This window comes from Tiliqua scincoides, chromosome 2 (assembly GCF_035046505.1).
Source record: "Tiliqua scincoides isolate rTilSci1 chromosome 2, rTilSci1.hap2, whole genome shotgun sequence".
Taxonomy (NCBI): Eukaryota; Metazoa; Chordata; class Lepidosauria; order Squamata; family Scincidae; genus Tiliqua; species Tiliqua scincoides.
This window is the reverse complement of record NC_089822.1, coordinates 91,967,317-91,983,950: the sequence shown is the minus strand read 5'-3', so window position 1 is coordinate 91,983,950 and position 16,634 is coordinate 91,967,317.

Genomic DNA, 16,634 nt, shown 5'->3' with positions numbered 1-16,634 from the left:
CCCCACCCCTGATCCCCCCTCCCACTCTGCCAGCTTACCAATGCCAGTGGGGCATCCCTTCACCATTGCCCCATACCAGGGTCCTCCTTGATGTCTGCAGCAGTGGTTCAGAAGTGCGTGGCTACATGCTCTTCCATACTGCTGTTTGTGATGTTGTAAAGCAGGTTCTGTTGACGGAACACTAGTTCCTGCAGCAGAACTGTAGATTAGGATCGGGTCATTTGTTTTGTAAGCATCCTGGGCACTTGTGGAAAGGTGCAATATAAATTCCTAAAATAGATAGTGAGGTGGTAAATCTATTTTTACACTCAGGCTCCCAATTTTTCACCCATCTCTCCCAGATCCTAGCTTGATGTAAGTTCAAAAATACCAACCTGCCTTTTGGAAGATTGTGAGTTTATGAATTGTATCACAAATTGCTTTTCAATCTTTGAGGATACCTTAAGAAGCAATTTGTAATCTGACATGAGGATCTGGTAGTCAAAATGAAGAAGGTAGAGATTCCACTGGGCATGCCCAAGTCTTTGGGCAGATCTTGGGATCCAAATCACAGATTTTATTTCAGCTTTTCCCCCCTACGAACAATGTTTCTACAAATCTGTATATGATGCATGAATAAGATAGTATAAAACAGGAGTTATCCCAAAATCAACATCTGTGGGGAATTCTTCTTCCTCTTCAACCACTTTTCAACCAAACAGTTCACAAAGTGATTTACATATCACAGAAATGAGACAGAATGATTGGTCATACTTGGGACAAGTCATAAATAGTTGCACACTCTGAAGATTCCTATGCTGAAATTCTAATTTTCTCATTGCTCAGACAGCCTGCTCTTCCTATGTGAAGATCTACATTGGGTCGGTTCAGAAGCTATGAAGCAAAACAAATAAAGCCACTCTGTGGGCTGCTACTACCCCCAAGTAGTAGACAATATGAAATATGATTTTGTGTGTTAGGCATCAACCCATAAAATGCTTATTTAAAATACTGATATGCCACTTTTCTGGAAGTGTCCAGAACAGTTTACAGCAACATTTAAAATCAGTAATACAATAACAAACAAAATTACAGCTAAGCACAGCAGAGCCAACAAAACACAATGTCAGGCTGAACTGGGATAAAATGGGATTTATAAAATTAGGCAGCACAAGAAAAAAAAATAGAAAGGATGTCTTTTTATTTGACTTGTTGGCATCACTCTGCTGGTTTCTTGCTTTTCTTCTGCCTCCTTGACAACATGCCTGAGGCTGCTATCCATTACAAATTTACCTGGGAGTAAGTCTCATTGAACTCAATGGGGCTTACATCTTAGACATGCATAGTATTGTGGTATAATAATCCCAAAGTGAAGAGGAAAAAAGAAACCCAGTAACATTGTTTAAATCACTGTACAGATATTAAGTATCAATTCATTTCCACTTTGATGCCTGTTCCAGGTTATGCCTGAGGACAGATGCCCCTCTTGCTTCCTTCTACTTACTCAATTTTTGCATGGTAAATATCCTTTCTTAATTTTTTGCTTCTGTCCAGAAGTAAACCGAGATACTCCTGTATCTCTGTTCAACTCAGATGACCTTTTTAGCAAAGAATCTTGACTAGATTCTAGAAAAATGTAAATGCTAAGAATAGTTTCTTGTTAGAGAATATTCTTCATTCAAGAATTACTCTGGAAGATCTGCCTATCTTTTCTGCTTCTGTCCCATTTTGCCCAAGGCTTAAATTGTACCTAGGCTTTGGCAGTACTCACTGAAATAACTTGAACTTTTTAGAGGAAATCTCATCATGCTTCAGAAGGAAGGTATTTTCATGCCAGAGAGAAAATACTTCATTAGTGTTCTAACACTATTTAATTTTCTGAATCAGTACAGTTATGATGATAATTTGTTTGACAGTACAGCCAACAAAGGGCTGGTTCAAGACATTTTGACACCAAAGGAAGAACATCTAAAGAACATATACTCACACACACACAGAGTGCCCAGCAGTCAATAATTCAACAGCAAGTTGTTTTTATTGTTTGCATTCTGATAGGAAATGGAGTTCTGATTTTCTCTGCTGATTTAATTTCATTGGTTTTATGCCATTTTATTGATGCTTGGCTGTTTTTTAAACATTAGTGCCTTTCGTAGTGTGCTGCCCTGAGCATGTTTTATGTGGACAAGCAGGATAGAAATGGATAGAAATAAGGGCAACTGAACATTTGCCAACCTGGCATGGTTACACCCCCCAAAAAGAACTTCTCTTTCGTCATTTCTCTTGCCTTGTTGTAGGGTCAACAGCCCTATATAGACATCCTCCTTTCAAATCATCCTCCAAGCATATAAAGCATTTGATTAACTCTTTACTCCTCACCCACAATTGTAACTAATAATTCAATCCTATGGGAGTCTTCAGTGCAAGATCCTTTATGGCAACATGCCATTCAGCACAGCTGTGCTGTGGTCACAAGTGCTGTGCAGCCACACACCAGCAGCCCATCAACAACTTCCTCCTCCAGTAAGTCAGCGAAGGGAGCTGGAAGGAGGTGAGTGTGGGTGGAATGGAGCAAGGAGGGAGAGGAATGGGTGGAGACTAGGGTTGGGAGGAGAACAGATTGAGACCAAGAAGGGGCGATATCAGCAGCAGTGGCGCCGCCAACATCCTATCCACCCTTCTCCAACCTTGATCCAGCTTCCTGGATACACTTGGACCTGTGCTAACAAATTAGCTGGCATAGGTCTGAATAGACCCAGCAGGGCAATGAGAGATTACCCTTGAGCAAGGGAATACATGTTCCTTTACCTGGAGGAAACCTACTGCCCCCCCACATAATGTGGTGGTACATACTTCTGCGGTACAGCTGCATCAGTGTGTGTGTGTGTGTGTGTGTGTGTGTGTGTGTGTGTGTGTTTTAGGTAGGATTGGGCTAGGTAGGATTGGGCTATAAACCTAAGTAAATTTGGTATAACAGCATTTGGTAGAATAGCAGTTGGGGGATGAGTGGAAAAACAACAGGGTTATTAAAGCAGACCCTTCCCCAGGCACTTTTCCATGCTGCCTCACAACATCCGATGCTGCTTTTCAGTTGGGAGGAGGGGAAAAAACCATCTAGAAACTGTTCATGCTTCTCTTTTGTATCATCTAGTTTGGCCCACAGATGAAGTGAAGCACATGTTGCAAGAATGGAATCTCAAAACAGAGAACGTTATCCATTGTTTATAATGGAGCTGTGAGATGTTCTGCAATAACGAATATCCCTTAAAGGAGATCTGGCAATCCTCCTTGCATCAGACACCTCCTGGATGCATTATGAATCTCTGCCCGAGCTGGTGAAGATTCTTCTTCTTCCCTGTATCTTAGAGATTATTCTTGTTTCCAATGGCCATTTTTATGCAAGAGTTTTGCTGACATGCTCATTCCTAAGAAGTGCCTTTCAAACAAATGGCGCCTGCAGCATTGCAAGGTGAGTCTCAGATGGAGCAAGGCTGAAGAACAGGTACTAATCAATCTTTCAACTTCCCCCCTGAGAATAGCTATTCTGCAGTGTTGGTCCTTGCATGCTGATATCATGTGCTGAGTGCTCAAGTTGCAGTAGATTTGCTTCCACAACCCATTCTCTCTGCTTGTACCGCGTTCTGCCTGCATCACGTGTGCACCTCATCCAGAAAAAGAAAGGACCACCTTAACCTTCAGAGCGCTTGCTTCATTCTTATGGAAATGTATATAATATAATAAATTAAAGCCTGTATGATTCATAAGATATATACCAGTTATGACAGTGTGAATTCATCAATGAACATAGCAGAAAACCAGAAAACCCCTGAAAATGTCACAAATATGACTGTTTAAAAAGTGAAAATAATGGAAAAACAAAACCAACCCCTACAGCCAACCAACTAAGATTTCTTTGAGTGACAGCCCTACAGAGCAGCCATTGGGCAGCGAAGGCAGCTGGCTGTTAAACAGTATTTGTTTATTTTTCTCATTTTTATGCCATCCTTCCTCCAAGGATCTCAGGGGAGTGTACATAATTCCTCCCCTCCTTTTTCCCTCACAACAACCCTGTGAGGTAGGTAAGGCTGAGAATGACTGGCCCAAGGTCACCTAGGAAGCTTAATGGATGAGCGGGGGTTTGAAGCTGGATCTTCCAGGTCTAATTCCAACTCCCAAACCACCACACCGTCCTGTTTCAAGCAGTCTGTGCTCGCTATGGCACAGTGCCATTCTGGGGCTATGTGCACATATCCCAAAGGCAGCATTGCTGCCCAGTGTTCCTCAGAACAGCAATGGTGCTTTCAGGCTCCCTTCCAAACACTCTTAACCTGTTGCATCTGTCCTCACCTGTACAGTAGGTGAGATACCTACTCAGTGGGCTTTCAAAAACTCAGGGCCCAAACCTAGTGCAGACAAGGCCAGACTGATGGCTACTTATTTATTTATTTTATGATTGCCGCCAGCAACATTATTCTTTGAAAGTGAAGCCTGAGGTGCAGCACCACTTGTAATCTTGGAAAATCAATTTGACTTCACTTGGCCTTGAGCATTGTCACATAGGCTTAGAGCTGTCTGAGGCTCTGTAAACAAGGCGCTGCAAGAAGTGGCAGGGAGCAGAGCTGGAGCTGTCACAGAGGCTGTTACCGCCGGATCACACACTGCTTCCCTTTAATATCTTTACTGATGATTCGGCAGAAGGGGTAATCAGCCCATTAGGATCTGCGCCGCAATTCTGTAACTCATGCTGAGTTATTGTAGGCCGTAGATAGCCCCGTGCCTTCCGTAGGGCGATTCTTCCTGTAAAACATTCCTAAAACTGAAGTCTGGGACTGCGCCTTGTCTAAATACGGTCTAAGGGGACACAGAGTCCAAAACAACAGAGCTGCTGTGAAGCATTGTGCTTTGGGACAAATGTGACTCTTACATTAGCATAATAGTGGAATGGATCTTAGCTGGGTCACGTGTTGCTTTTCAGGTGTATTGTCTTTTTCCTGATGAAGGGATTGATGTTTGTGCTGAAAAACCATATCCTACCCCATAATTTCTGAATAATAATACTACCAGGTATGATGCGGTCTGCCATTGCAGTCATTGTCAGAAGAGAGGCTAACGAGGAAATGTGGCACACAACCTGCCATACAGATGCGCGCTTTTCTCATATTATTTTGATGGTTTGTTCTGCTTGTTATTAGGCTGTGAAATCATTTTTTGCTGAAAATGTCAGCCACTGGTGACTTTTCAAACAGAAAAATTTAAGTGAATAATAGTAAAGTAATAGTCACCGCAACAATAGCTGGGGATCTTATACTTAAGAACGCTTCCTGTTGAAATGGCTAAGCATAGGAGCTAGAGGTGAAACAAATTTCTCATCAAAATCAGGGCAATTTAGTGCAAAGGATTCTCCAGATGTTCTCTGAATGATCATATCTTTTCTGAACAAGTGGTTATCTCCATTTGTCACCCAGGGGTACTTAATTTCAGAATTTGATAGCTGACATGCAGTGATATTTAGTATTGATAGTGGATAAGCAATAGAATATAGAGTGTTTTTCAAATTTTCCATGTCACCTTGTCTGCCAATGAATCCCTGAGCCTTGCAGAGGCTCTACAGCATCTTACAGGGTGCAACCAGGGTGGCCAGATGTCCTCTTTTTCCAGGACATGTCCTCTTTTTAACCTCTTGTCCTGAAAAAGAACTTAAATGTCCTCCTTTTCCCTGTGAGCGGGCCCCTGCAGGTAGCGCATAGCCTTCTTGTAAAAAATAAATTATATGTAATATAGTTTTAAATTAAATCATCAGTAATATAGTGTTTAAATTAGCTGCATGAAATCAATATACAAGTGTTTTTAGCTTTTATTTTGCCATGTCCTACATTTTTCTCAGATGTCCTACATTTTGCTTGGATGTCCTATATTTGGGGTGCCTTGTCCTCTTTTGTGGTTATGACATCTGGTCACATTGGGTGCAACAGCCCAATCCTATACTTACCGTCTGCTGGTGGTGCTCCTGATCCAGTGGCGCTGACTGCTGTAAAGTTCAGTGTCCAGGAAGGGGCAAGTTCAGCAGCAGCAGTAGCCACCAAATCCTAACCCTCTTCCTGGACCCAATCCAACAGCATGGATCCATGTGGATCTGTGCCAGCTATTTAGTTAGCACATGTCAAAGTAGACCCCCCCACATGCACACACCACAGAGGCTTATAGGAACAATTGTTCCCTTAACCAGAGAAGACCTCTGCAACTACCTCTACCCCTACCATAGGATGCAGTGGTAGCCATTTTGGTGCCACTGCATCGGCCGGGGGGGGGGTGGTGGAATAGCAGTACTCTTAGTTTACAAGCAGGGCTCTTAGTATACAAAGAGCATTACTGGGCCTCTGCTACCTGTACTACATGGGGACATTGGATATATTCTAGGTCAGTGGTTCCCAGCCCTCTTTCCCCTGAGGGCTGGGGATAAGAAAAGGCACTCAGTTTGGCTGTACTTGTCGTAAGAGGCGACTGAACAGCCACCGGGTAGATGGGACTCGTTTGCCTGGGAAGGCAGCTCATCTGAGAGAAGGAAAACTCTGATCCCAAACCTCCACTGCCTTGTGGCTACATCCAGTTATGGAAAAGGCTTCAGGAGTCAACCTCGAGGCAAAATCCGGAGCCGGAGTCCCTGAGGCAGTTCATGGCTGAACACAGTCACATTCTGGCAACTCCTGCGACGTCGCTGGAACCAACCGTATTGGCTTCTGCCTTTCCATTGGACCATTTCAGTGACGTGGAGAGGGGGGATTTGCTGCATGGGTAACAGTCTATCCTCCATATTTACTTTACCCAGGCTTCGCGCACTGTAGAGGACACTCTGTTCCAGAACACTATTCAGAGTGCAATACCATAGTCTTCCGAGACTGAAGGATGCCAACAAGGTTCTCACACATTTAACACTGAGAACCACTTTTTAGAATGAGAATCTGTCAGAAGTGATGTCATGACTGGAAGTGACGTCATCAAGCAGGAACATTTTTAACAATCCTAGGCTGCAACCCTACCCACACTTATCCAGGAGTAAGTCCCATTGACTATCATTGTTAAAAGAATATACATAGTAGCTTGTTAAAAGTACAGTCTGTCACATTTCCCCAAATGCAATCACATAGCATGATAGCATCAAGTCTGATATATTAAAAATAAAATATTGAAATGAATGGGGACCCACCTAGTGGGTCCCGACCGACAGATTGAGAAGCACTGTTCTAGGTAACATAGTCGGTCCATGACAGTCGATGATAGGTGATTTTGAGGCATGCAGATTTGTTGTAAAGATTACAGAGACAATCTATGTGATACAGTTTAAATACTTTAAACCACTACGTAGATGCACACTATTGTAGTTAAGTACTAAACATTTCTCTCTTAACCTGCAGCCAGAACAGAACTGGGCCTCCTATTACACTTTCCTAGGCCAAGGTGCCCTTCAGGCAGTCTTTTCCCCATATCCCTTTGCTTGCTCCTAGAAATTGCTTCTCAACACTACTGTCTTTTCAAAAGGCCCTCGTTCTGTGTGGGGTTGGATGAATATCGGAATTGTGTCCTTCCAGAAAGTGGGTTAGCTGGCAGTGGTTACTTCTACTGTTCATTGTCTGTGAAGAGATAACAGAGGAAGGCAATGCCCTCCTCCCTTATCTTCAGGCAGACTTTGAACGAGTAAGTGGCTGGGGAAAGTCTTTGAATCTCAGAGAAGGAATTCACAGGGTTCTTTTGTTGAGCTGAAGGAAAGACTGCTGTTCCAGCCAACCCACAGCTGCAGGTCTGCAGGCTGCTGAATCATCTTTCAGTGGTTTTCCCTGCTACCCAAGCTAGGAAGAAAATTTTATCAGGTGTATAATCGGAGTTGCAAGAGAGATCACTGTTATTTTGAACACAATGGTAGAAATCCAATACGCACTCACACACACAAAAAAAAGCAATGTGAGTCCCATCCCTCCAAATGAGCCCCTAGAGAAACCCCGACATGCAAAATACACACTATTAACAGGTTCACACATTCTGATATGAATGAATGAATGAATCACCGTGTGTGGGAATGAACCACCACTTTGTACTTCATATGCCTCAGATACCACCAGCTGGTGGCCTGTGAGCTAGATCCAGGCAACCTATCTAGCAGTTTTTATATTCCCCTCCCCATTGATTTTAGAAATGGGTTATGTCAGAATGCCAGATGCAAGGGAGGGCACCAGGATGAGGTCTCTTGTTATCTGGTGTGCTCCCTGGGGCATTTGGTGGGCCGCTGTGAGATCCAGGAAGCTGGACTAGATGGGCCTATGGCCTGATCCAGTGGGCTGTTCTTATGTTCCCCACCTCCTCTTGTGATGCTACCAAATCTTAATCAAGGTGTGGTAAAAAAGTTGGCTGCAAATTTCACTTGCTTGGAAAATTAACATGTTTCTGAGGGAAAGAAAGAACTGAAGACACTGTACTCCTTATGGTTAGACTGTATCAATTTATTATGGAGTCTGACCACTTATTCATTTATTCATTCATTTTTTTTCATATTTTTATACCACCCTTCCTCCAAGATGCTCAGGATAGTGTACATCATCATGAAGTTTGACCCATAGATTCCTATGGAGTTCCTTCCCTCCTTTTGTCCTCACAACAATCCTGTGAGGTAAGTGAGGCTGAGAGGGAGTGACTGGCCCAAACCCATTATGGCTGAGTGGGAACTTGAACCTGGATCTTCCAGGTTTAATTCCCAAACCACTACACCATCCTGGCTCTTGTGAAGTGGCCACTTTTGTGGCAAATAACCTGTAGATCCCTGGAATGTTTTTTAACAAATAGAATGCACCCGTAAAGTCAGTGATAGTGGTAGATTGCTGGGCTCCCCCTGGCACTTGTACCCACCTGATGATGGTACACTGATCTTTCCTGCTGCTATCAATTCATATGGTTCGGATCCAGTCAGATTCATTTCCCTCAACCATTCAGTGCCCAGCTTGAATAACCTCTGAAAGCAGCCCCAGCTAGAGTTCAGATGTTGTTCTTCCCTGCTTCACATTGTTCCCAAATTCCACTATTGAGTAACATTGTTAAGAAAATAATTTAATGTACTTGCAGTTGTGAATGATGAGCATCTGTGTTTGCAAGACATCAAGTAAGCCTGTTGTTAGGTTGCAGAGAGCAAGCTCTCCCCCTCAACATTCTTTGCTGAACGGATCTTCCTTCTTTCCGTAAATGCAACACCTATTTCTGCCATGCATCAGGCTAACTAGGTTGCTACGCTCTGCAATGTTCTCTTTAAAAAAAAAAAAAAATCAGTGGGTAGATGAACTGAATTCCTTCTAAGGCTTCCTCTAAGAGCTGAAACTGGAACTTGTCTGCAAAAGTCAGGAAAGGATGTCACCACAAACACAAACACCTACCTCCATTTAACAAATCTTACATTTAATGCGATGGGAGCACTGCTGATTTTGCATGTGTGCAAATATGTGATCTTGACAGAGAGTTGGAGAAGGTGACAATTTAACTGGCAACTCCTCTCTTGTTACAGGGATCAAAGGCCCTCAAGAGCTGCTAACCTTAAATATGACACGCACAGTAAGAATGTGAAGAGCAGCCAGCGACAGATAACTTAAGCAGAAAGGTGAATGTTCAACATTCTCAGACGCTGGTGACTTAAATGGGGTCCTTTTCAGCTCACTTCAGCATTCTGCTGTAAATGGAAAACTTGTTTGCTGGCTGCTTGCACAAATTTTTTTTCTGAAGTTAGAGATGGAACGTTTATTTCATAACCACCCAGCTTTCTAATGTCCCACAATCTTATTGTTGTATCTCGGGATCAACCCTGGCTGGAGTGCCTGCGGCTGCCCCTTGGCTGCAGAGTGGAGAATCCCAGGGCCAGCACTACCACCTTCTTGCTTCATCATGGATACCCTCCTTCCCAGGCAGCCCATTGGTTGTCCCTGGCCCAGCCTGGCCGCAAAAGCTTCCAGCTCAGACTTTGCCCATCGGCTCACTATCATTTTGCATCTTGTTACCCCAACTGGGGTATTCTTTGCAGCCTGCTATTCCTAGACTTTGTCTTTGATACTGGCCAGTGAACTATTTTGTTTTGGTCAGTCCCTTTCCGTATGCCTAGGATTTCAGCCGAATGGCTCCTAGAGCTCCCTGCCATTGCCAGCCTTGGATCCTGCAGGCAGTCAGGGTTAACTGTACAGCCAGCCCAGTGCTGAGAATACTAAATTTATTTTGTTATCTATTATAAGCATTTGTATCCCACTTTTCCACCATGTCAAAATGGTATCCTAGACTGCTAATGAGAAACAGGCCAATTAAGAGCCCAATCCTATGCATGTCTACTCAGAAGTAAGCCCCATTATAGTCAAAGGGGCTTAGTCCCGGAAAAGTTAGGATAAGATTGCAACCTAAGGCCCACTGTAAAACAATCGAGTAGTGTAGTTGGGGGGGGGGGTAAAACAGTAAATACTGCAGGTGCTGCAGTGCACCATGTAAGCAGTTCCTCCCAACTCACCGTCAGAGCCATTTGCTCCCCAAACCAAATGTATGTTGCATGTTGCTGCATGTTGCTGTCGCTGCTTGGAATGGCTCTGACAGTGAATGTCAGGTGTCCCTTATGTGGCTCATTGCAACACCTGCATTACTTACTGTTTTGCTCCCCTCTAGCTATGCTATTGAAATAACCAAATACTAACAACACAGTAGAACCTTAAACAATTAAGGCAGCCACTAGAAAAGACACTGGGCTGGGGGGAAAAGTGACAATCCTTCTCCCCCTCCTAATTTAAGAGGTGCACCAATTGAAAAAGTGTCTCTTTGAATGATAAAAAAGAGCAGATGTTAACGAGACCTTCTAGTTCTTTCTGAAGAGCAGGAGAGAGAAGCAAAGATTACGACAGGAAAGGGGTGGAGTCCCACCACCACGAATCCTGACTGCCCTCCAAATAAAGGTCTCATATTGGGCTCATATCACTGATGTGATATTTTGTCAGTTCCGTTTTATGATTAAAGAAGAAGATTTGACATGATTCATTCTGTTGTCTTCATTATGATGTTCGCACCGGCATCTGGCTACCCCAAAAGAAACTGTTATATGCAGCTTCTAAAAATGCTATGGCTGCCTCATCATCCTAGAAGCAAACTTGTTTTAGTGTAGAACCCTGGCCCACTCGTATACTGGAGGGGAAAAATAATCAATATTTTTACATATATAAAATCTCATGGTTTGGACGAGAGCAATACACTGTAGAGTTGAATTGTCACAAGAGTGTTCTTTTTATAGTAACTGGCATTTCTCTTTTTTTTTTTGGTGTCCTTCTCATGATAATGATGATCTGGAAGTAAAGGGTTGTTTTGCTTCAAAGCCATGTGTATATACTCCATCTAATTCTGTGATTATTTAGCTTGTCAGTTTTTCCATTGAGGCAGCCCTTCCGATTTTCCAAAGCTATTCTCTGTTCTAAATGTCTTTCCTGGTAGTGGAGATAATGTTTCTTGCAGCTATGAGGAGGAGATGGATCCATCTTGCCTGGCAGTAGTTATACAGGTCAGTAATTTCACAAAAATATTCCAAGAAACTCCTGATGGTTTACTCTTCCTGTGTCACCCTATCAAACTTTGCAGACCTTGGTCTGGTGAAAGTTTTATCTGTTATGGGGAACTACTGTAAACTATATATGAACGTATATATGAAAAAATCGTATGTTGTTTCTGCAATGATTTCAAAAGGCTGTTGGACGCAGCTGGAGAGAACAAGGCAGGATGGCTTATTTACTTTTATACCTTACATAGAATCCTTACTGTCCTATGAACACATTGCTTCAAAATATAAGAATCTGTACCGATTATCAGAAGATTAGAAATGACCTTTCTTCCGAGTTTCTGAAGGTGGATGATTCAGTTTGCCCGTATTATTTCCTTCAATTAACTTGCATTTTCATTCAGTTACTTTGTAGCTTCTTTGTGGGTTGGTTTGGAGGATACCTGAAGGACTGATCCAGCTCACTGTCTGAAATGGAATGAATTGCACCTAACCAGCCTGGTTCTGCCATCCACACATGTTCATGTAGGGATAGCACGTCCAAAGTGATTGCATAAAATTCAGTGCACAATTGATTTCCCGATTTCCCAGATATTTTCCAGGGACTGACAGCCCAGTCCTGAACTGCCCAGTACCCAGAGGAGCAGCGGTGCCAAAATGGCTGCCACTGCATCCTGTGGGCACCATGGCAGCCACTGGAGTCTCCTTGGGAAAGTGGATATACATACATACCCTTTGAAACCTGCCCTGCCCTTGCCCTGCCCCAGAACACTTCCTGCCCTCGCTTTGATGAACCTCTTTGCTGGGCAGAGCTCTTCCCTTGCTCCAAGTGGCACGCAGCCGGCTTCCAATTGACAATGGGCTCAGTTCGGACTGGTACGGGACTGGCACCAGCGTTGACCCGGTGCTGAGTCTCACGGCATGCTTTATGGCAAGTTTGTGCCACCCAGAGCTGGCATAAGGCTGGTGTGACAGAATTTTGGGCTCTCAGTGACACAACAAAGGCCTATGTGTGTTGGACTGTATGAACAGAGGCTGACATCCAATGTACTCCACATATGGGAGATGGTGTACAAAAGTATTTCCGTAGGACAGAGAACAATTCACAGCAAGGATCTAAGGAATAAGATTAGCTGGAAGGAAAAACCAACCTATTTTTAGAATTGTTGTCATTCTTAAAATAACTCTAACAACATTACTGATACCTATCAAACACATGCAGCACAATCCCAGGCATAGCTATTGCAGAGTCAGTCCCATTTATTTCAGTGGGTCTTCCTCCCAGTAGAATTGCTGCCAGATACATGTCTTCATTTAAAGGACGGTGAGGGGAGGGATTTGTGCCTTTGTCGTGTACATGGGCCCATTTAATTGTTTGCAACAGTCATTCCCAGCTCAAGTCTAGACATATCTACTTAGAAGTTAAGTTCCATTGAGTTAAATTGGACCTGCTCACAGAAAAGTGTTAATAGGAATGACCTGTGATACATATTCCTGAGGAATAATTACATTCACAGCCGAGTCCTAACCAACTTTCCAGTGCCAATGCAACCTCAGTGCAGCCCTGAGGTAAGGGAACAAATGTTTCTTTACCTTGAAGACGCCTCTGTGACTGCCCCCACCACAGGATGCAGCACTCACCCCATTGACACTGCTGAATCTGTACTGGAAAGTTGGATAGCATTGGGCTATCAGTGTCAAATACAGGATGGTGGTGTCCCACCACCCATAAAGGTCACATCCTATACTACAGAATAATCCATGCTCTTTTTTTTTTTAAGTGTAGTTTGATATCATTTATATATTCCAGCTTTCTAACCAGTCAGGCATTAGTGGTGCATCATAAGGGATGGCACTCAATGGACCACTGATAATGGGAGACCTCTGATCACAATTCCCTCTTGTGATTTTTCTAATTACAGATGAAGGTTGAGTCGCCTGCTCCTACACTTGCCATTTGGGCGTACTGCCGATTGTGTGAGCAATTGCTATTTGTGCAGGAAAGGTGGCGTCAGTCCCATCTTTGACACCTTGGGACATTAATTTTCTTTTTTATTTGAGAATGCCTTCCCACAGTGACCCACCTGGTTCAATTTGTCTCTTAGGGTTACAAAGGTAATAGAGATCCTTCACTCTTTCAACAAGCATTTGGGTGTGTTTGCACTGGAACAGCCAGTCCTGTGCGTTTGGCAGGAGCTAACTTTATCATATGGCATTTTAAATGTCCTTTTCATTGTGTTACAGTTTTAAAAAACAATCTCAGTTGTTCTTCGTAAACTGTCTTGCTTTTAAAAAGCAGAACATCTTGTTACTCAGTGGGTGCTGAGTAGTACTGAGAGAGTGTTACATGGCTACAATGGTTATATTAATGAGCATTCCAATTTTTTAACAGAAGCAGTTATTCAGGTGGTAAAAACAGGCAGCGTTTCTTTTGATTTTCCTTGATAGATGCTGCTGACCTTGAGCATGACTGTAGAGAACAGAGAAAATGGACTGTCACCTTCTTTTGTTTCATTTTCATGAATTTGCCAGTTTTCTACTTTGCAAAACGTAGGCTGTCCTTAATCTCTTTAGAAAAGGACTGTCTTAAGATGAAAAAAGTCTAAAGTTCTGTTAGCAGATGAATTTGCAGATAGACTGGAAAGGGGATAAAAGATACAGCCACTTTTCATTATCCACTGGGGTTGGGCTCCTGAAGAAACCATCAGGTTCAGAAACCACATTTCCACTGGGGTAGCATACACTCAGTTCCTAAATACGTATATTATTCCACAATAGCTGACCAGGAGTCAATACTTAACATTATGAACTTACAACCCAGTCCTAACCAACTTTTCAACACTAATGCAGCCATGCCAATGGGGCATGCACTTCATTCTGCAGTGGGGAAGGGGAGAAAGAGTCGAGGAGGTCTCCTCAAGGTAGGGGAACATTTATTCATTTACTTTGGGGCTGCATTGCGGCTGCATTGATGCTGGAAAGTTAGTTAAGATTGGGCTGTTAAGCTGCACTCCTATTCACATGTTGGGGTAAATTCTATTAAACTTAGGCTGCAATCCTAACTACACTTTCCTGAGATTAAGCCCCATTGAACAAAATAGGACTTACTTCTGAGTAGACCTGGTTAGGATTGTGCCCTTAGCTTAATTGTGACTTCCCCAAAGAATTCTGGAATTATAATTAAGTGAAAGTGCTGAGAATTGTCTCTCCGAGAACTTGTGCTGTCTTGCAGAACAACAGTTCCCAGAGTTCCCTGGGAAGAAATAGTAACTCCTTCACAGCCAATGGTAACTCCTCCATTACATTGGTGATGTACGCACACGCAATGAGATTTTTGCAGACTAGGCTGCCATCCTATACTAGATGGCAGAAATAGATTTACTGAAATGGATTGTGCCTGCATTTACCACCATATATGCACACAACAGGGAGTTCATCCTGGTTCTCAGATAGCTGTACATGTATGTGTTTGCCTCATCATATGTTACAGCTTTTGGTATGTATGTAAAAGATCTTGTATTGTATGCCATCCCTTCTTCCAGGTGAAAATGCTCATGGTGAAAGTGTTTTGAGAATCACAGACAAAATATGTTGGATGAATAACTAAACTTCAAAACATTTACTTGGAAAGGAATGGCAATTTACAGGACCCTCTTCATGTGCTGGTGATCATATGAGGAAAGCTTTATGACATCATGTTGTATATATATAACCACAGCATGATGACCATTTTTGGACATAATCTTCCAACATGTCTCAAACGTGTGTTGAGATCTTTTACCCTGAAAAATGTTTAAGTTAAGACAGAGGTAAGTGGTTGCGAAAATATATAAGCAAAGTTGGTGCATCTGTTTTAAATCTACTGATTTACATATGGTATCTATCTGGAAAATGAGTCCTGATAGCAATTACTTCCAAGTGTCAGTGAGTTCACAATTACATGTTCATTATTTGATTAGTACAGTACCAAGGAGTGAGTTGTATGTACAGAGGCGTAATGCACTGCCCCAGCGCACAGGGCAGTGACATCATGACGTCATGCCCAGGGATGGGAATTTGAGTCAGGTGACTCAAGTCCGAGTCGTGAAAATGTGCATTTTTTTGCTGACTCAGCACACTAGAGTTATGCACATGGAAGACTTGGAAAGTCAAGGGCCCCTTGACTTGACACTTGTCCCCAAGCATGCAGATGCAACTCTGTTTTGGTGTGCATCATTCAGACCAGGTGAGCAGCAAGGAAGTTCCTGCCAGGAGGCAGGGAAGGCTAATGTTTGCTTTTGCAATAAGTAGGAGCTGGGAGGCAGGAGCAGGCTCTCTTGCCCATCTCTGAAAGAACCAATGATCATTGGATGAAGGATGGGAAGTCTGATATTTTCTTTGGCTGAGGTAGGGCAGAAAGAGGAGCCCAAGGGGGTTCTTGCCTTGCAATTGGCTGGAGAAGCCCAGGGAGGGGGAGGAGGCAGTTCATAGTGATCATTTTTTTCTTCTCATGGCTCTGTTGTTTCTTGGGAGGGAGCCTCATTGAACAACTGGTGCAAATGGGACTACTTCTTAGAGCTGCAAAGGATTGAGTCATCCTGGTAAGCCTTGCAGCTGCTGTACATGACCCTCTTCCCTCTTGCTGCTTATGTCTCCACTCTCTTGCAGTCCCTTGGTGGGAAGCCTCCATAGGAGAGGAAACGGCAAAAACGCATAGGGGGTCCACCAGCACCACATCCTCCAGGGAGAAGGGACCTTGTGGTGCAAGGCAGTCACTTCTGGGTTCTCCCCAGAGGAGGGGTGCTTACTGCAGTGGCTTTGCACTCTCCTTCTGTCTCCACAGGGGTCTATACAGGAAAAGGAAAGGCGGCATGAAGATGCCAGCGCCTCCTTCATAACTAGAGTCACGTGAACCAACCCAGATAAACATGTGCAATGACTTCATTTTGCTGCTGACGTTTGACAGTAGTTTCATACATACTACCGAGCCATAACTAGGGCAGAGCCTGAGCATGCACCCCTCATGCTCCACCCTAGTTATGGCTGTGTAGTATGTGTGAAACAACTGTCAAACGTCAGCAGCAAAATGAAGTCATTTCACATGTATAGTTGGGTTGGTTCAGATGATACT